The 21,673-nt window shown below is 45.3% G+C and overlaps 1 protein-coding gene and 1 long non-coding RNA gene across 7 annotated transcripts in view; one reads left to right on the top strand and one right to left on the bottom strand.

The window, feature by feature from the left end:
* Nucleotides 1-21,673, top strand: part of FOXN3 (forkhead box N3) — a 383,907-nt gene that overhangs the window by 167,381 nt on the left and 194,853 nt on the right. The window lies entirely within an intron of this gene.
* Nucleotides 16,779-21,673, bottom strand: part of LOC109382662 (uncharacterized) — a 19,062-nt gene continuing 14,167 nt past the window's right edge. Inside the window, exons 6-7 of the long non-coding RNA XR_002123960.1 lie at nucleotides 20,966-21,163; nucleotides 16,779-17,668 (exon numbers count right to left, since the gene is read on the bottom strand). This is a non-coding gene — a long non-coding RNA (uncharacterized LOC109382662). The remainder of the gene's footprint in view (nucleotides 17,669-20,965; nucleotides 21,164-21,673) is intronic.

The raw sequence follows: 21,673 nt of genomic DNA, 5'->3' as shown, positions 1-21,673 counted from the left end.
CACTGCTACTGGTCTCCATTCTTTGCTGGGTGGTGGAGGAGCCCCCTAACCCCTTTCTTTCTCCAGTTAACTGGCTCCCCTCAAATGCACCTAGTACAGTTCCGCCTGAGGGCTCCATTAACACACAAAACCTGTTTTGTCACAGCCCTTCAGTGGCTCCTGTTACCTGGAGTGGTTTGTCTCAAAGCGAGGCTCTGACTACCAGCTTTAGAGGGAGCTCGTATTTATTAGAAATGCCTCAGCCCAGATGTACTGATTGAGAGTTTTTGGTGCTGCCGCCTGGGAATCTGCATTTAAGCGACTTCCCAAATGATTCTTCTTTATACTGAAATTTGAGAAGCGAGGCTTAGAGGGACCATGTCTGCAGCTGGGTTGCCTGTTGTTAAGCTTTTTTGTGTGGAAGATTTCACAACTGGCAGAAGGAAGTATCATGTACAATGTAACCATCATGGGTTACATCGTATGCGTCATCAGCATGTGGCCTGCTTTGTTTTATCCTGTCCTCTTCTGCTGCCCCTTCTCACCTCCCTGGCCAGGCTATTTTAAAGCAAACCCCAGGCAGTGTATCATTGTATCCTCAAATATTTCAGAATGTATCTCTAATACAATAAGAACACACGCGACCGTAAAACCATTATCACGCCTAAAAACAAATTAACCATGATTCTTGAGTATCACCCAAAATCTAGTCTGTTTTAGAATGTATATGATTGTCTGCTAAAAAGATATCTAGCAGTGGATTGTTCAAATTAGCATCCAAAGAAGTTCTACCGTATTACATTTGATTGATGTGTCTCTGAAATCTCTTTTTGATCTATGCTTCTTCCCCTCCCCTCCCACCATTTAAAAGAATCCATCTTCCCGTTTCATCGTTTCCTGTCATTATTCGAGGTTCTAGTCCCTCCGCCGTGTGTCGGGACTCCCTGTTTGTGCAGAAGGCCATATGCTCTGATACTGTTCCCTCTGTCTAGAATGCTTTTCCTCCTCTGTTCTCCTCTGGACGTTGCAGTCTCAACTTGGAAGACCCAGCTGACCTGCACCACTCTGCAGAATCTTCAGGAAAACATCCTTTGCCATTTTAGGTTTTGTTCCCCAAGCACTTCGTTATTTTATAACACTTATTCTGTCGTATAATTATCTCCTTCATGCTTGTCCCTGCCGTTGTCCTCCCTTCACATTGCTCCCCACCCTGAGATTGAGGGCAGGGAGCCCTTCTTGTCCGTTTTTTGCATCTAGCATGTTGCCCAGCACACAGTAGTCATTCTTGAAATACCTTCTGGGAGAATGGACAAACCCTAAGCCACCAATTCAAGTATTTTATAATAAACTTAGGGTCAGCTTTTGGGGAACACTTGAGCATGTACTGTTAATAAGGTTTGTGTATCCTGTTTTTAGGGTATAAAAATACTTGTCACATTTTGAGTGTATATATTTTGTGTAAAAGCTACATTGAAATAAATTATAATTCTGAGGTTTTCTTAAATCAAGTGTGAAAACATACCATAATTTATCCATTAGGATTTTTTGTATAAGCTCAGTATTTCAGAATGGTATTTTAATAATTTATGCTGAAGCTGTTAATTACTTGATGCTACTGTAAACAAATAAAAAAAACGAACTACAGTTTGTGTATCCTGGATGAATGAGTAGCCTTCTCTAATTATGCTGAACAGTGCTGCCTCCTTTTTTTTCAGTCCACTGTAATTCTGTGGGCCATGTTCAGATACCTGCCTCTATCTACCTTCAGCAGCCAGCAGCTGCCTTCCTCCCTTCCTGTTTTTGCCATTGCTACCGCCCTCTTGTCAAGAGTTAAAAGGAAGAGAGGAAACCCAAGCCTTAGTACTGAATGTGCTGAGCAAAGAATGCTTTGCAGTTGTTGGAGGAAGAGGGGCTTCAGGCATCCAGGAGAGTTGGTCCCTGCCCTGTGGAATTCACTTAATTGTAGGTAACACCCAATAGCCTGTCACTTTGTTACAGTGCACTGGAGCACAGCAGATGTTTATTTGCTGAGGGTGTTCCCTGTGGTTCTTTGTTAGGGATCTCTACTGGGATTCTAGAAGATGATGTGGGTTTATAGATGAAGAATCTGAGGTCCAAATAGTGCAAGTGACTTGCTAAAAAAACCCGTGTGTCTCGGCAAAGAGCCCAGCTCTGCAGTCGCTTGGTCTGGTGCCCTTTTCTCATTGCTTCACTCCTTCCTCAAGGACTCTGATTAATTGGATGCAGACATGAACTTGTGCCATTTACATAGGATTTATTTTCTTTCATGTGTCTTATTTTGAGTCACACTGAATGCACCAAATTTTTTATAAGCGAATTATCATTTCTGTTTGTGACCTTTGAAAAATATGCTCAGACCAATCAAATTTTTGTTTCCATAATTACTCAGAATGTTCCTGGGTTTTAGTCTTTGAATGAGTCTATGGACAGTATTTTAAGTTACCTGCTAATTAGAATTATAACCATTGATGAAATCTACACAGATCCTGAGCAAAGGACCCGGTTCTGTTTGTTAATACAGAGATTATCTGCAGGTTGCTTGGAAGTGGTGATAAGTGTAATTGGAGGACTGTTGTAAGATTTTTTTACCTAAGTATCTGTTTTTATTAAGTGTACATTCATTATCTCTGGTTCTTTGACTCATTTTAAAGATTTTTCTCCCCATCCTTAGAAATCAGTATATATTGATGGGGGTTGTTTCTCTAAAATAATATTACTAAATAATGTAATGACACCACTCCTGCGCAGTGCCTGAAACTCTCATAACTTGTTCATTCATCCAGCGGACATTGATTTCATGCCTATAAACAGCCTTTGTGCTAGGCATCAGCAAAGCAAGGGTGAGTCCAGTGGAGTGGGAGAGAGATGCTTATAAAGAAACACATACACAGCGTGGCATATGACATCATACAAGGTGCTGTGGTAGGGTTGGGGAGGGGAGACTGCCTCATGGTTTTTGTAGGCATTGATGAACAAGGTTGCACAGAGAGGGATAATAGAGAGAACGCTTGGGTTGTGCACAGAACACTGATGTTGATGTTAGGGGATCTGGGTTTTAGAGCTAACCAGCTCTGTGAGCTTGGGCAAGTCTCTGCACCTCTCAGAACCTTTGATCTCATCATTCAATAAACCTTTTGTGGGCCCACAGGTGTTTATCCACGGTGTTCATCCAGCATTTCATCTGTAAGCTGAGTTAGCCCAGATCCACGGTTCCCAAACTATTGGCCACAAAGGACTCTTATTACCTTCCCCACTCTATGCTTTTGTCAGACACATAGGATGACCACCAGGTATAGGTTCTGGTCAGCATCCGATAACCAGTGTCAACACAGTGTGCTAAGGACATGTCTGCCCCAAGCACAGGAGCTGGACGTGGCAGCTTACACAGCAGTGTTGTGTATAATGTGATTTCCGAAAGGCTTTGGGGAAGTGTGAGAATCGAGCCCTGCCCTCACAGTGCTAGCACTCCCTTTCCACTTGGGAACCACGGAACTGCGCTGTGTGTGATCTGTAAGCCCTTTCTTGCACCATGCTTAAAACTCTATGAAGTTGCATAAATAGGGACTCACTAGCTCTGACAAAGTTGCATCTTGTGTCTCCCTGGGTCCCACTGGGTCTCTTGTTCTCGCCTGTGTCTTACAGGCAGCAGTTGGGACCCAGCTCTTTTAAACGCTTCCTCAGTGCTCACGCGACCCCAGCATTAGACAACCGCAGCTCCAAGTATCCTGTTCCTACGGCAGTGGGATTCTGGGTTTACGCATGGCCGTGCGGGCACCCGTGGCACACACGTGTACCTGACCATATCAGCCAGGTGTGTCCACACTGGGCTGTTGGCTTCTTTCTCTCTGTGCATTTCTCTTGATGATGTCATTCCTTTATCAAACAGCATTTAATAACCTCCCAGCGAAGTCGGAGGTGCTGAAGGGCATTTGTGGTCTTCCTCATCTTTCCGCCCCAAGTTCCTACTCTAGACACGTCACACCTCTGCGCTCTTTCTTCACTTCTGTCCCTCTGTCACCGTCACTCCAGACAGGCCTGCCATCTGTGCAGGTGTGATTATTGCCAGATGGTTATTTTTTTTAGCAGTGGTTGAATCTTATGAAATGTAATCCCAGTGGGTCTGCCCCCCCCCCCCGTGTAAAATATTTGGTTTACACACTTTGCATCATTCGTTTACCCTCGTGCTGGGGTGTACAAGTTTGGGGTGTTTGTGGCTGTCATCTGGCCATGGCTGACTGCGGTATCGCTTACCCTCAGCAATTTAGAGACGGCCATGAAGGTTTCCAGATAATCTATTCAGAAATGGCAGTTTATTCACAGTGTCATCGCTGGATGTCTCATGGTGCCCTGTGGTTTGAATTGTATCCCTCAAAAAGATACGTATGTAGAAGTCCCATCCCTCAGTACGTGTGAATGTGACCTTATTTGGAAATAGGGTCTTTGCAGATATAATCAGGTTAAGATGAGGGCATATTGGATTCAGGTATAATCTGGTATAATGGGTGTCCTTACAGGAGGAGGAGAGGGGACACACACACACACACACACACACACACACACACACACACACACACACGGAAGAACGTGTGTGAAGATGGAGGTAGAAGTTGGAGTGATACGCCAGCAAGTCAAGAAACTCAGGGATGGCTGGTAGCCACCAGAAGCCGCAACAGAAGAGTTCCCTTTCAGAACTCCCAGAACAAACCAACTCAGCTGACACCTGGATTTTGGACTTCAAGCCAGAGCTGTGAGAGAATGAATTTCTGTTGTTCTAAGTCACCCAGTTTGTGGCACTTCTTTAAAGCAGCCCTGGGACACTAATGTTGCAACAAAAAGAAGTAACAATGAGTTTCTGCCTACACTAAAGACTTTAGGCTACAATGTAGCCAAAAGTACTTAGGAATTGTGCAGTGGACTGTGTCCTTCCACAGAGGAGGGAACGGGGGCTTAGAAAGATGCTGTGGCCGAACAGTGGGGGCCGGTGATGGGCTTGGGTCTAGAGCCCACGCCTCCTGAGGTTAAAACTTCCCACTCTTAACTCTGCCTGTTCCAGCCCATTTGAAACCCGACCTTGTTCACATTAAAGAAAAGGAGGCCAAGTTAGGGAGCAAATGGCTTGTTTTCCCCTTCCGTTTTAATGGTGGATGAGACCACGGATCTGGACGACAAAGTGGAGAGAATTAGGGTTATGGTTGTAGTTGCTACCCAGACTGCAAGCAGAGAGCACAGTGGTGGCACAAACCAATGGGGTCTTAATCTGGACCACAGTTAATTTGTCATGTACTTGAACTTTCTTTATCGGAAATGATGTGTAATAAGCCCCACTGAGTTTTCTTTCTCTAACCTCCCGTCTTTTCTCTAAATAAAAGCGTTTTATAAAAGGCTGTTATTGTTTCTCTTTGGGGGATGGACAGGAGTAAGGCTTGGTCTTTTAGATTTACTTGAAAATCCTGAAAGGTGTCATTTAATTTTAACCCCGCGACACTCATCTCACCCTCTCATAACCCGATTTATTCTTCAGAAGGCGCCCTTCCTTCTAGCTCACCCCTCCCTACTTAGAATTTGAGGTGTTTACTGGTCTGCATCCGCCTTCTCCCCAGTCAGCCATCACTGAGTCTGCTGTCCTGCACCCGGGCACCTGTCTCCGGGGCCTACTCACTTGCCGTCTGTGCCCCTCACAGGGTCTGAGATGCATTGAACCCGTACGTGGTTTTTGTTGCCTGGAGGTCAGCTTGAATTGGTCTAACAAGGTGCCATACCTGCCCAACATTTCTTACTCAGAGCCGATCTAAACCTTGAACTTGGAGTGACTCTTTATTTGGAGTAACATGTTCCTAAGCAGAAAACCCTTTTGAATGAACAATGAAATCATGAGGCTCAGTTTGTACAACTGCGAATGCTCCCGTCAGATGAGTTCGTGGTATAGAAGCGAAGGGACTGACTGGATCTCTTGAGAATTATTAATGTATGGGCTATTTTGTTCCCGATGACTCAGTGTTTGTATGACCTCAGTTTGAGTAAGCATCTGAAGGCACTTTTGTCGAGTGTCTTCAGTCTGCCTAGTGTAACACTGTTTTCTTTCTGAGCAGCAGTTGTGCCCTGTGACCGAGGTGCTTCTCCAGGAGGAGGACCTGCTAGCCGCCCTTGAAAGCTGAGGTCAGCCTGGGCTGCTGATGGGCGGTCAGGCTGCTCCCTGGGTTCAAGGTGATTCTCTTCCCCAAAGTTCTCACCCTCCTTAATTGGCCCCAGGAGACTAAACATAAATAAGGTCAACGCAGTTCCCTACACACCAGTCCTCTTTCCCTCTGGATTGTGGTTGGCTGGATCCACTGTTAAGCTTAGCAGCTAGAATGAGAACTTTCTGGAGAGACTGCCTACTGACACTGTCTTCAGCTCATTCGGAAGCTTTGAGCTTCTGTTCTTTTGTCGGTGACCTTTCCCACATGATGAGGGCAGGGACTCTTAAAAGGAACTGGACTAAATGTGAGTCTGGACTCGGCCTTCGAGAGGGTCTCCCCTCCCATCTGGGAGGACTTCGGTGGCGGTGCCTCTCACAGCGTCATCGTGGGGGGATGGCACAGACTTCAGAAGTGTTTTGGAGATTTGGGTCATACGAGTGGATTCAATTACTTTGGAGCTTCCTTGTGCCATTTTTATTTCCTTTAATACCTTGTATATTATTTTGCTAGACTTTTCCCCTCTAGAATAAAGGCACATACAATAATAAGAATTCTCTCGTATCCAATACAAAATAATGCTGCTTGTCAGTTTGAAGAAAAAGCAAATTGTCTGCTCTGTGGATTGGGATTTCCGCTTTTTTTTAAAAAAAAAAGCAGCTTAGAGAAAATCCCCGAACAGAGTCTTCTGATTGAAAAATATATTAGTGGATTTTACAGCTTTATCATTTTCTTAAAGTAACAGTTTTTCTTACTTTTAAAACACATATGTATGCATTAAGATACACACACACACACACACACACACACACACACACACCTGAAAATATTTCCAGTGCAGAATTTTTATGGTTTACAAAACTGAAAAAAGTCTTTATTTCATAAAATTTCATAGTCGGAAAGAACGTTATTTCTTAAGTCCACCCCCCTGCCATAGGCCAAAGGGCAGGAGGTCCCCTGTGTAGCCATGGCCAGCCTGAGTCATTTCTGTGAGACCTCCATGGTGGGCTTGCTAGCATCACGCCCTGACACCTGCAGACCCCGCTTTGAATGCTCAGTGTGGTTTCGTACACACTATCGAGTGGACGCTGCTACTCATGCTTCCTGGCCTGCCAGCCCAGCATGTCCGTTTTAGTAGCTTTTCATCTTTGCCTTTGTAGCACATTTGTCTTTTGTGTGTGTAATCATTTGGAATGTTCGTAGACTTTGCCCTTGTTTTATAAAATTTGAAATTAAAAATTAAAAAGGTTAATAAGAGTTATGAAGAGCATAATTCTCCTAAGCTCATCCATTGAGGAAGAGCTGGAAACCAGTGGGCCTGACTCTTGGGTGTCGATTGGGTGGGTACTGAGAGAGCCCCTCGGTTGTGAGGGGAAAGAAGAAAATTAAAGGGCACGTGTGAAATGCTGCAAAAGAATTGTCGGTGCTTGAATCTGAAAGGTTAGGTGTATTTAGGGATTTCATAATCCTTCTTGTTTTTTTTGTTTGGTTTTTTTAAGTACTCCGAGAAGGAACACTCCTTTATGCTTGGGAGATGGACATTGTAACATACAAGCTTTTGACTTCCCTGCATTTTATTTGCAAACCCATTTTCAGGAAAGCATCACAGATGAGAAAAAAGGATTGCCATGAGAACTCAAACAGATCTGTAAGTGCCCCCTTGGGCTGCAGTTCTGCCCGCTGTAGCTTTCCCGAATAAATACTTCCTTTTTATAAGATGTCTTTGCATCAGTCCCAAGTCACCCTCATTCCTCTCCCCGGTGCCTCGGATGCCCAGCGTACCAGGATTTTCTCTTTCTGGATCACCTGCTTTGGACTCTCCCGTTTTCCCGGTTTCCTTCGTGGGTGTTCCTGGCACCACACAGCACTCGGGCCAGTGTGCTGACCGCCCTGGTGCGCCGCGCTTAGAGCCCCATTCCTGATGCCCGGAATCCATCCAGTTTCATCACGTTTTTCTCCTTTACTGTCAGCCCCTGAGGTGGTTCACTTTTGGTTTTCTTGCTGCTCACCGAACCTGGCACCTTCTCACCTATCAGTTTCCAGCTGTAAGGACACCTCTTCTGAGAAGGCTTCCTGAAGCCCTCCTGCTGGGCTTTGTCAGGACTTCTCCTCCACGGGTACCTAGCCCAGGTGTATTTATACGTGTATTTGTTACTTGTGTACGTCTGTCACCTTCAAATGGAGGACAGCGTTTTGTACCGGAAGCTCCCGAAGCTCTGCTGAATGAATGAATGAATGCCACCCCCATTCTCTTGGTCCCCCTGGCGGTTGTCTGATTGCTCCTCTCCTTGGTCATCTGTCTTCTGAGAACTCAGAAAGAGCAGAGGCCAGCACCTGGCCCTCTTGACCTCGCCCAGCAGGTCCCACACCTTCGATCCCCGAGTTCTACGTGCTGCGTTTCCAGTCTCCAGCCTCTGTCCCCTGTACCCCAGGTCGTATCACTACTGTTCTCATGTGCCCTCACTGGTTGCTGCCACCCATGGCAGTAAGTTCCCATCTCTTCCCGGGCTTTCTGGAGCCTTTGGAGCCTCCACCCATTTACCTGTCTTTGTTTCATGCTGCTCCTGCACACGTGCCCACTGCCTGCTCTGCTAAACCCACCAGGCTTGGTCCTCAGCTCGTGCTGTCGTCATCCGGACCCCTGTTCCTTCTCCCTTCTGTCAGCCCCAACCCAGCTCATTCCTAAGGGCTCAGTTTAAAGCCCATTTCCTTAATGGAGTCACCCTCTCTCTCTGGCCCTTGCCATGTATATAGTCTGCCTGTGGAGTTTTTAGTGAACTTTATAACAAAGTCTGCCATCTCATGACATAAGGAGCAGTGCGGGTGATTTTTAGGGGTGTGGAGATGGAATCAGAGACCTAGGTATGAACCTTTGTTTTACCAAGTGCGAGCTGTGTATCCTTCAGCTAATTAATTACTGTTAATGAGCTTCGTGTCCTCTGTAATGTGAGAATAATCATGCCCTTCTCACATGGCTGTTTAAAGATGAAATGAAAGTGAGGGTACAACTTCTGAAATATAGTAGACACTCAGTACATATTGTACTGATGGCCGTGTTCCCTGTGTTGGTGCAGTGGTCTGATTGGTGCCCCTGGAAATGTGTATGTTGAAGTTGTAAGTATTTGGAGATAGAGCTTTTAGCAGGTAATTATGGTTAAGTGAGGTCCTGAGGGTTCTGATCCAGTTGGATTGGTGGCTTTTTAAGAAGAAGAAGAGAGAGAGAGCTTGCATAGCAAGGAAAGGCCACATGAGGACACAGTGAGACGGCAGTCACAGCATTTTGATCTTGGACTTGTAGCCTCCATAACTGTGAGAAATACATTTCTGTTGTTTAAGCCACCTAACCTAGTCTGTGGTATTTTGCGACAGCCGCCCGAGCTGACTCATAACAGTTGGCTTTCACTCTAATGAGATAATGATTTGTTGAGCTGATGTTAATTGAGCACTTGTTATGTCAGGCACTTTCTTGTTTAACCTTACATTTCTAATCTCTCAATTCTCTTAACTGCCTTCGGAGATTGGGTAAGTAGCTCGCTGAGGTTCTGGTAGCCTAGCAGTGCCAGGGTTAGAGCTGCAGCCTCACGTTGTCGCCTTTGTGAAATGGCACCCTCTGGAGTTGTGCAGTGTGCGCCTCTGTGACCCTTTGTGACGACTCCGGTGGGACGCCACGTCTGTGACTCCAGATGGGCTCCGTGATGTCAGGGGTGATGCCTTATCGTTTATCTCCGGTGGCACATGCTATGTGCACGGGAAGCAATTCAAAAACAGGTTTTTGGTTGGCTCGTCTTTCCCAAACAGTCAGATCTCCTTACTCCTGGTCGAAGAGGGGGATTTTTGGCCCAGCCCAGGTCCCCAAGTGTGCGTCTGCTGAGCAGGTAGCTGGCAGTGAGGGCACCTGAGTGCTGAGGTGGAGCCTGCCCGTGAACTTGCGGAGCTGAGGAAATGAAGGGAGGATCAAGGCTTCAAAGTGGTTGGGTGTTGAGCTTTTGTAAGGCTGACCTTCAGTTCTTTTATTCTCTCCGTGAGTGAAACTGAGGCTTTGTGAAAACGGCCCTGATGGATGGCTCTTTACGATCGGTCATAAGTAGTCCTCGCCTTGTTTGCTTCCTCCTTTGCCTGCTTCTCCCTCTAGTGTATGAGCTAAATTTAAGAGCCCAGAGAGAACATTAACCAACTCTTTTTTTTTTTTTTCCCCCTCAGTCTTTGTTACTCAGAGAGAAACTTGCTTCACTCCTCAGGACCCAGATGGCTTTCCTAGTAAATTGGTTCACCCCTTTCCCCTCAGAAGCTGGTGGATTCGGGGTTCTGAAGAAGATTAGCCATGTGAAGTCTAATTTAGGTTCAGGGTGTTGGGGTTATAGCTGTTAGACTTCCAGTACCGTATACATAGACAATGGCATAGATCCCTTATCAGCATGTTTATAGTAATTTATACCCCACTTCCTTTTAATAAGGATTACCCCAAGACATACGACATGTTCATGTAAAAATAAAAAATAGACAAACCCTCTAGACAGCGGGGAGAAAGCAAATATTCCAGATTCGTAAGCTGATACATTTGCTGTGATTGAGTGCCCTGATGGCCAAGGCAAAAGTGGAAACTCAACTGGTTACATAATTCTGCTTCTCTGGTAAAATGCCAATTCAGAAGAGAGTCCTGATGCTCAGGTGCCAGATTCTAAATAGAATACATTGTGGGGCTCTTTCTCCAAGGGATGTAAAACCACGTAGTTTACACCATGTACAGTAACAATCAAGGCTTTTGCTCATGCTGTTAGTTATGGCCTTATCCTTCTCTGCTCCTGGATCACTTCTGCTCATCCATTAGACTTTGGCAGGGGTCACCTCTTCCAAGCAGTCTTCCATGATGCTCTCTGTCCAGGCCAGGCTGAGTTCCTCTTCTCAGTGGAGCCATAATCTTGTGGGCACATCTTTATCTTTCTGTCTCTACACTGCTTTTTGTTGTCTCTTACAACCAGACTAGATATTTCTAGGACTCATTCCTGGTATTGTGGTAGGTGTGTGGCTATTGTTTGTTGAAGGAAGGAAGTTTATCGATCTAGGTTAGTAAACCAGTTTCTAAGTGGATGAAACCAATTTCTGCCAAAGCAAGTCATCTGCTGATTTGTAGTGTCGGCCCCTCGTAAGTGGCTCGTCTCTGACACAAAGTTGTACATTGTCATTGTAGCTATTGGAAGGGCGGTGTCAGGTGTGGACTCAGGAGACCCGGAGTCTAGTCCTTAACTCTTCCAAGAGGCGTGACCTGAACATTTCACGGGCTGAGTTTCCACATCTGCCAAGTGAGCATGTTGAATCAGGTCCGAGAGTGCGGAGATGTGGACATCATGCCCAGTCCTGCATTCCACGCCCAGGGTGGGCAACCCTCATCAGCTGCGGCTCTCACACCCGCGAGCAGGGTCCGGCTGCTGCTCTGAGTGTTGCTCCCATAAGCTACTGTCAAACCACTGGGGCTGGTATCAGAGAAGAAGCCTATTTAACTTCTGTAGTTATCACTGAAGTTCTTTTTCTTAGCTCTCATGATTCTAGAACATTTTCTGGTTTTCCTGTGTGATCACTGTAATGGGCTGGAGAGTGTCTCCCCCAAAATTCATGCCTACCTGGAACCTCAGAATGTGACCTCATTTGGAAATATTGTACGTTTCTTTGCAGATTAAGTAGTTAAGGTGAAGTCATATTGGGTTAGGGTGGGCCCCAAATCCCATGACTCGTGTCCCTGGAAGGAGAGAGGACGTAGACAGCCAAGGAAGAGGGCTGTGTGACGATGGAGGCAGAGATCAGAGGGGTGCAGCTGTGAGCCAGCAGCCGCCAGACCTAGCAGGAGGCACGCCTTCAAAGAGCGTGGCCATGTCAGCTTCTTGATTCTGACGCCTGGCCTGTGAGCGAGCCTTTTGTTTTAACCTACCAAGTTTGTGGTCATTTGTTATAGCAGCTCTAAGAAGCTAATACACGCCCCTCTTATTTTTATGTGAAAACCATCCGTTGTGTTTACTCTTTAATGCTAGTATTCCCTTCTTACCTCTAGCTAGAGAAGGCTGATATGTTGGAAGATGCCTTTTTTTGCCATGCTGGGTGTGGTGGAAGGAACCCGACATTTCTCTGACTGTTCGTAAAAATGTAGGCATTGATTAAAAAGCGCCCTTTCCCAATTAATAGATGAAAGCATATGAATTACTTTATGTTTTTGTGGGACATATGTTGAGTTCAGACTCCCTGAGGTCTTATTCAAATGACTGAAAACCTGGCCTGTGCAGCGTAATTCACAGATGGTACTGGCTCTAGCCAAAAAAAGAAAAAGGCAGGGTGGGGGAGGAGGGGGACAAACCCTCATGTTCAAAACACAAAACTGCTCAGTGCTCCGAGTAAAAGGTGTTGCGGGAACGGTGTTGGACGGGGAGACTTTCCATTGTCCCACGACTCATCTCGTTCAGTGTGACCTGCAAGCTGTGGTCTGTGTTCTCCCGGCCTAAGTTACTACCCTTTCTTGAGCAAATGTTTCCCTGTGTTATTGAATGATCTCAGCACTCTACAAAGTGCACGACTATCGTCCCGTTTTATAGACTAGGAAACTGAGGCTCAGAGAGACAATTAGGGGACCTTTCACAGGTCACATAGCTAGTCAGCGGTGGAGCAGAATCTGAACTGAGATCCACCCGACTGTGAAGCCCTTCCGACCCACCTCAGGACATCCATGGGAGGGGCAGGAACAAACCAGGATGGACTCTGACGAGGCTGGAGAGGAAGCCGGTGGAAGAGGGGAACAGGAGGGAACTGGGGAGGGGATGATGGCACGGGATGAGGTCAAAGCTAAGGAAGGTGCTGTGTGGAGGAGGGCTTGACTCGCGCGCCTGGAAGGTAGGGTGTGTTCTGTCTACACTGGGGAGCTGTAGAAGGCTTGGAGCACGGAGAGGAGAGCAGTGTGACAGGAGTGGCGTTTGGGGTAGTTACACCTGGCAGCAGGAAGCAGAACGGTGGATTTGAGCCCAGGACGGGCTGGGGGTTTGGCCAGGGTAATGAGGGGTCGAGCTTGGCTGGAAGCTGTAGGAAAGGCCTTGGTGATACCAGACCTGCTGTCCCGGAGTTAGAATCCACAGGCTGTGATGACACCTGGGGGCCGTGGGGTGGGCAGACAAGGAAGAAGACTGTGAGTTGAGGTTTAAGAGCATGGTGATGTCATGATGGCAAGCAGCAGGAGGCAAGGGGGGACTTGGGGGGCGATGGGAGAAGATGCTGGATCTGGTCTGGCCTTGGTGGACTTCAGGCACCGAAAGGTCTTCTACAGATCACCAGTAGACAGCCCGATGTGTGGGCTGTGTATGGACCAGGTGAGGCTTTGGAGAGAGTTGAGAGGATCATGCAAAGGGCCTGGGGCCTGCTTTACCCTGTTTTATGCAGATGTCGCAAAGCCCTTCCTGGTCTCTGAGCACTGCATGGCTAGACTTGGCAGCCCCCTCTCCAGGGCCGGGATGTCAGGGGTACGGAGTTATTAATAGTTGGGGAGGGTTGTTATGATCATGCCACCAGATGTCGTGGGGAGGCTTTTTAGAAAATTAAGAACAAACCTATAATCCGTGTGGTTTTGTCGGCAGAGGCCTTGGTCCAAGGCCTAATCCTTCTGTGAGTCGCTTCAGGAATACTAGGAGTCCGTAGTCTACAGTAGAGAATTATCATTCCTGTTTATCACTAATATTTGCAGGTGACAGTTCTGTTACCTTGTGGTGTCTTTGTGATGATTTTCCGAGAAGGTAGCTTTTCTCCTGTGGTCCCTGAGCTTGATTTCAGAGTTACCTGCAGAGCCTTAGGCATCTCCGGGCTGGTTTCGCCTCTAGTCCACACGGAGACCATCTTCACAGGCAATTCTGAAGGTGATTCCCAGAACGGCTTGTGGTCCATGGGGCCAGCGATGTCATTGCCTCTGATTTTAAAGGAAGGGGGCTGGGGCACCTCGTGTGTGGCTTCAGCGCTCAGTGAGAAGCAGGTGATCATCCTGCTGTGGGCAGGGCTTTTCAGGGATGTGGCTTGAGGGGGCCACACCGGGAAGGACAGGTGCGTGGGGAGGTGGGGGCGGTGCTGTCAACCCTGAGTTCTTTCTGAGACCTTCTCAAGAAAGCTGACTGTATTTTCACATTAACATAGGTGAGGAGGTGAGGCTAGACTGAAGTCCTTTGGTGTCCCTTATTGAGGGAAAACGGGACCTTATTGAGGATGCGGAAGAGAGAGCCTCAGCCATCTGCAGGGGGTCAAGTCAGTGATGGGGGAAAGGTGCTATTCTGGATTCAAATTGAGCTTGCATTTGGGGGTTCCTCTTTGCTCTTTTAGGGGATTCATGATACATGTAGTAGTTTATCATGCTTTGGAGTAGAGGTTCTTAGCTGGAGGTGATTGGTCCCCTAGGGGACACTTGGCCATATCTAGAGACTTGGTTTTCATAACTTGGGGGAGGGGTGTTACTGACATCGAGTGGGTCGAGAGACCAGGGAGGACTCTTCTCAACTTCTTGTGAGAAATAGGACAGCCCCACAACAAAGAATTACCCAGCCCCAAATGCCAGTAGGGCAGATGTTGAGAATCTGTGGGCTAGGGTTCCAGCAAAACCTTTCCATCCTTACCTGTCTGCTGGGGAGGGCTCTGGATAGATTGGGTACAGCCAGGGCAGGTCCCTGAGTGAAGGTCAAAGTGGAGGGAGGCCTGCCTGGAGACTGGGGCCAGGCCACCAGCCCTGTGCTCTCGACAAGCTCTGCCCATCTGAGGTTAGGTCTCTTAAATGTCAAGTGAGGAGAGCTGTCCAGGAGATCTCTTAAGGCCCTTTCCAGCTCTCGCTTCCTGAGATCCTAAAGCTGACCCTCTATCCTCATAACCTGGGCATGATTCAAGCACAGTAGGAAAAGAGATTTGATGAGACATCATTTCCTTGGCTTTACTTATTTTTATTTGCATTTCTTTGTTTCCAAAAAGGTAAACACTGAACACTATTAAATACATATTTAAAATGCCCCCTTATTTTAATAACTAGAAACCATGACAAGCATGAGACTATTCCTTTTATTTCAAGGAGAAAAGGCTTTAGTATATTTGACACATTTCTCTGAAAATTCGGTGTCTGATCCCTTACCGCAGACAGCCGTGTGCGTCTTAAGTGTCTCTCCCAGGATACACCCAAGCTGCAGGGATCTCCGCAGACATCTCTGTCCCTGAGAGAAGGCATCTTGGGAGCGTGCGAGAAGCCGCGATTCCAGGATGTCTGGGTATTCCCCAGCTGATGCAGCAGACGTGAAGTCATCCCGAATAGCTATCTCAGCCCCCACCCCTCTCCACACGCACGCACATGCAGTATCCTGGGAGCACTTGATTTTCTATATCAGTGAATGGATAATGTGCACAAGGTAGCAAGAGCCGTTTCTCCATGTGGATTAGAAGAGCAGCCTTTCTCCTTCTCCTGACCATCTCCCCTGTTCATTTGCTCAGGGCTGCCGTAATAAGTATCACAGACCGGGGGGCCTCAAACAACAGAAATTTATTTCCTCACAGTTCTGGAGGCTGGAAGTCTGAGATCAAGGGGTCGGCAGGGTTGGTTTCTTCTGAAGCCTCTCTCCTTGGCAGGTAGATGGTCGACTTCTCCCTGTATCTTCACACAGTTTTCCCTCCGTGTGTGTCTGTGTCCAGATTTCCTCTTTGTACGACACCAGCCATATAGCGGGTTAGGGCCCAGCCTAATGATGACCTCATTTTAGTTTAATTACCTCTGTAAAGACCCTATCTCCAAATACAGTCACATTCTGGGGTCCTGGGGGTTAGGACATCAATATGTGAATCTGTGGGGATGGGCACAGTTCAGCTCAGTGAGTATTTCTAAGGAGATATGTAGCGTGCTGGTTCTCTCTCGAATCGGACTTTACAAATTGTGATGTCACCTCTGCTTTCTCCCCCCCCTTTTCATATTTCTATTATGAAAATATTTAAACTTACAGAAAAGTTGCAAGGATAGTACAGTGACCTGCTATATACCCTACTACCTAGAATCAATAATTGTTAACATGTTATATTTGCTTTGTCTTTATGTATAAATTATATGAGCCAATTAAAGAAGGTTGTAGGCATCATGACACTTTACCCTTTAAAACGTCAGCATGAATCTCGTAGGAGTCAAGACCTTCTCCTGCATAAACGTAACATTATTATCACACCCAGAAAATGTGAAATCATTCCTTTCAGCATCAAATATGTAGTTGGTGTTCAAACTTCTCCAGCTGTTCCCCAAAGTCTTTCGCAACTTTTTGTTTGTTTTTAAATCTGGATCTAATGAAGATATAAGCATTGCAACTGGATTTTTGTATCTCTTTAAGTCTGGAATGATCCTACCATCCCCCCCATCCCCTTTCTTTCTTTCTTTCTTTCTTTCTTTCTTTCTTTCTTTCTTTCTTTCTTTCTTTCTTTCTTTCTTTCTTTCTTTCTTTTGTTCATTCTTTCTTTCGTTTCTTTTCTTCCTTCCTTCCTTCTTTCCTTTCCTTTCCTTTCCTTTCCTTTCCTTTCCTTCCTTCCTTCCTTCCTCCCTTCCTTCCTTCCTTCCTTCCTTCCTTCCTTCCTTTCTTTCTTTCTTTCTTTTCTTTTCTTTCTTTCTAGATCAAGGCCAGTTGTTTTAGAGGATGCCTCACATCCTGAATTTGGCTTATTATTTCCTAGTGATGTTGTTTATCTTGTCTATGTGTGCCCTGGAAGCCAGATCCAAATGCTTGTTTAGATTCAAGCTTGTTTTAACAGTTGCCAGGTAATGCTGGGTGCTTCTTAAACCATCAGACCCCACCAGGTTGTCCCACTGTCAGTGATACTAATTTTGAACGCTGGCCTGAGTTGGTGATGCCAGATCACTCTGCTGGATGATATGTGATTCCCTTTGCAATTTGCCCATAATCTGTGGAGAGATAATTTGGCACTGCGTGCGTGCGTATCCATTGGTGATTCTTGCCTGGATTATTTCACTGGGCAAGGAGGGGTTGCAAAATGGTGATTCTTCTAATTCTATCCTTAGTTGTCATCACAGACCCAAGTGTAGTGACTGAATTGTAGAGAAAAGGATTTGTGTCATAATCACCTCTAATGGTGGCAAGTGAATCTCTCTGTGTGAATGTCACTATGGACTCACAGGTTTTTATTTAGTCAGTGCTTTACAGTAAATTGCCATCATTGTCTTTTTGTGTTCAAATTGTCCCAAATTTGGCCAATGAGGCCCTTTGTAAGCCGCCTTTTATGTCTTTGGAACATGCCCATTTTAGTCTTTGAGTACTTCCTTGCTTTCTTGCACAGAAATGGCCTAGGTTCATCGTAGACTTTCCGTTTCCAGGCAGGGGGGGCCATTCATTCATCCAAAAAGCTCGGATTCCTTTCAGCGGAGAATGGTGTGTACAAACTGAATCTGGACATGAGGCGTATTCGTTGTGGCTGGGGTGGTACCATTTTGGGGCTTTCAATGCACAGAACTAAGGAAAAGTAGAATCATGAGTTTAGTAATATTTCCATATCGCATTTAACATCACTTTTTGCTTTATTCTACAAGATATACAGAATAGTTTCAAAATTCTGTTGTCTGTCCCTATCAATAGTATAATCCTGATTGACACATAGTATTTTCTTTTTGTGGTTCACTTTGTCCTTGGTACATACATTCCACTAGAATGTACAGCCAATATTGAGTTCAAAAGCCGTGTGAAAGAATTCTTGTCCCTGTAAGTCTGTGTCACCAACTTGATCCTCTAGTTAGCTTATTTTGTTTAAAAATTTTTTTAATTTTAAAGTTATGGCTTGCTCTTTTCTTTAAAAAAAAAATCAACTCTATTGAGGCATAATTTAATACACTTATGATAAATGTACCCGATGAAAGTGTTTTGATTAATATGTATATACCCATGTAACCAGCCACTATAGTGGAGACCAGAAAGTTTTCGTCACCATAAAAAGTTTCCTTTGCCCCTTTGAGTCAGTCTCCGCCCCCTCCATCCAAACACTCAGGCAACTACTGGTATACTTTTCTTTCTCAGTAGATTGGTTTTACCAAGTTTAGAATTTCGTATTATTGAAATCGTAGAACAGTATGCTTTTCTTTCCAACTGCTTTTACTCAGCATAATGTTTATGAGAATCACAAATATTGTGCATATCAATAATTCATTCCCTTTTATTACTGAGTAATATTCCATTTTATGGCGATATCGTAATTTGTTTATCTGGTTACCAGCTGATGGATTTTGGATTGTTTGCAGTTTTTAGGTATTATGAATAAAGCTGCTCTGAATATCCTTGTACAAGCCTTCGTGTGGATATATGAACTCGTTTCTCTTGGGTCAATAGCTAGGAGTGGGATTGCTGGGTCTCATGATAAGTGTATATGTCATTTTATCAGAAAATGCCACACCGTGTTCTGAAGTGGTTGTGCTAATTTACGTTCCGCCCTGCCACTTGTGAGCCTTCAGCAGCTTCACATCCTAACGAGCACTCAGTATTGTCAGTGTTTGTCATTTTAGCCATCCCAGTGGGCGTGTTGTCACATCTCATTTGAATTTGTTCTGTTCTTTTCTTGATTGAGTTTTTATTTTGAAGAATAAAATATTCCTTAGTTCCGAAGTCAAAAGTCTGTGAAAAAGGATATTTAGTGTGGTCTCAAACTTATTTTTCTCCATAATCCTACTATCGGAGGTATGGTTTAATGATTTGAGAATCTACTGAGCACCTGTGTCTGTGTTCAACTGGGTCATGGGCAAAATGGAACTGGTCCCTACCTTTATAGAGCTCACCTATTAGCAAGGGGACATAGGCGTTAGTCAACCACACAAATAAATATAAAATCATAACTATGTAGGAAAGATAGGAGAGGGCCAAGGCTGTTAGATCTGGATTTTGTCATGGTTTCCCAAGAAAAAGAAATGGTGTTCCCTCCCTTAATACTTGTTGCAAATTTTCTAAAATGCTGGTACTCGGGGACCTGTAGTAACAGGTTCAACCCTGGGAAAGGAACCAACGCCCTTCTGTAGGAGCCCAGGTCCGTGGAAAAGCTGCGATAAGCCTTCACATGATGGCTTTAGATGAAGTCGCATAGACTTGTTCCTCAAACACACTTGGTTGACATACACTTGGCATCTTTAAAAAGTATTTTGGCAACACATGGTTTACAGTTAATTGGTTGAACGCCCTTTTAAAAAATTTTTTAACATTGTAGATACTGACATTGGATTGGAACCATTTTTCAGTGATTAATGAGTGTCAATGTGTGTTATCCATGTTTTAGTTTTTCAGAATCCTATCATATAGTTTTGTTGGAGATTCCCCACTTGCCTTCACCCATGAGACAGCTCATAGATTTTACATTTGAAACTTCGGTTTATGTTTTAATTTCCTGAAGGTCACCCTGGCTTAGTACAAAACATCAATCAATGGTCTTCAGGATGAGGTTGACTATTAAGTCTTAAATTCTTAAAAATGTTGATTCAATGTTGTTATTGTTATAATAATTGAATTCATACCATGTTGTTATTATCCAGTCCATAAAGTGTTTAAGATAAGAAGCGTTTTCAATCAGCTCTTGCAAAACTGGAAATTTCACTGACGCTGTTGTCCTATTTGCAATTTTTATGCACGGTTAATGTGACTCTGAAGCATAATAGTAATCATTGATAATGTACTTATAAAGGAATTCTACAGAGAATATTTTTAGTAACAACATACTTTTCTAATACTGTAATCAAGTATTCATGTTTGAAATGAATAAAATATTTCCACTTCACTTTTGAAGAAGACAAATTCTGCTCTTTCAAGGTATGCAATATAGTAAATTATTTTGGAAGTATTGGTGGCCTTTTTTTCCCCTGCCTGATCGCTGTCACCTGTGACTTGGAGAAATTGCAAGGAAATTATTATGCACATATTGTGGCATGTAGGTTCCAAGAGTGAAATTCTAGGGTGATCAGTTTGGTTTTTATTTTGCCAGTCACTGCCCTGGCAGGAGGCAGATGGCACACTCAAACTGAAGTAGTTGAGGAGCATTTAATAAAGGGGGTTACAAGAAACCAGCAAGGATGGTGCACCACCCCCCAGGGGACCGGGATGGGGGTGCAGGAATTGCTAGCTACACCAAGGAACTTTCCTCACCCCTAGGTCTGAAGGGGCAAAGAAAAGAAGTACTGGCACGTGAAGGAGAAAGTAGTTAAAATTATGAGCCCTCCGTAGAGGCATGGCCTTTGGTAGAAGGATGCAGCTAATTTCCCTGGAAGGAGGCCGTCTCTCACTCCCTTTCCACCCTCACTTCCCTCACTGGTGCCTCCCTTTGGTGGAACCAGACCGGAAGTCAGTGGCCAAGGGAGACTCTTGATGCGTCAGCAAATGTTGGGAACTTGATGCATCCTAGAGCTGGGAGCAGAGTGGAGAAGGGTAGAAGGGCTCTGCGGGGCACGTGGCATGTGTCCAGCACACTCAGATAATACAGGATGGGGTAGACCAGCAACCACTGCAGTGGTTCCCCCGTGCCCTGAACATCTAGTGCATGTATAGGCTTAGCCCTGGGGCTCCCGGAGGTCAGGTGGATCACTGTGGGAGGATTTTTTAAATATTGAAGGATCTTTCTTTAATTTAAAATACCTAAACAGAGCCCCAAACTCTTCTCAGCTAGGCTCTGATAGTCTTCATTTTCAAGCATTTGATAATTACTTTCCCATCACTGGGAGATGGTACAAAATCAGGGGAGCTCTCTCCCAGGGAGACAGAGCTGCCCTTCCTTGCAGGGCCCACCTTTGGGAATGCGGAAGGCGGAGCTGGCCTTTCTGGGCCGGATGCAGCTCCACTGGTCTTCCTGCATGTGTGAGGAGTCTGTTGGAGCTGGGGGACTCCTGGGGGTTACCACGTGGATTCACCGTGGCTTAAGAGGTCAGAGTAAGCTTACCGACCAGGAGTGCCCTGCAGGCTCTCAGTTGTCCACAGGGCTGCCACCTGGGGGAAGAAAGTGCTACTGAAATAGGTACAGTGTTTTGAGGAACCAGCTGCACAGTTGAAACACCCCAAGCACAGCGTGTCTTTCTGTTGTCTCAGAAGGTTGATAACAGTGTCTTATATACGCACTTAGAAGTGCTTGTTATGTACTTAGGTAAAAACATTTCCAGGAGGTTGGGCTTTCTCACAGGAGCCAAGTGGTTTGGTGGAAAGATGGAGGCAGCTCACCATGGAGGTTTGAATCCTGGCTCTGCTTCTTGCTAATTATGAGCTAAGGGGCAAGCCCTGATCTTTTCAGAGCCTGTTTTCTTGGCTGTAAGTGGACTTAATCTTCTCAGATGCCTTCATCAAGTTTAGGGCCCCCTGAGATATTTGATTGCCCTTTGAAATTTGCTATACACACAGAAAGGTGATGTTTGGTCTGCAAATGGTTTTGTGCCAGCAACACAAGTATTAAAGTCATAATAATAGTAACTTTTGACTTTGATTTTCCATTGACGTGAATGATTA

This window comes from Hipposideros armiger, unplaced genomic scaffold (genome assembly GCF_001890085.2).
Source record: "Hipposideros armiger isolate ML-2016 unplaced genomic scaffold, ASM189008v1 scaffold_67, whole genome shotgun sequence".
NCBI classification, from domain to species: domain Eukaryota; kingdom Metazoa; phylum Chordata; class Mammalia; order Chiroptera; family Hipposideridae; genus Hipposideros; species Hipposideros armiger.
Note: the sequence above shows the minus strand (reverse complement) of the source record. Positions and strands in the feature narration are given on the sequence as shown.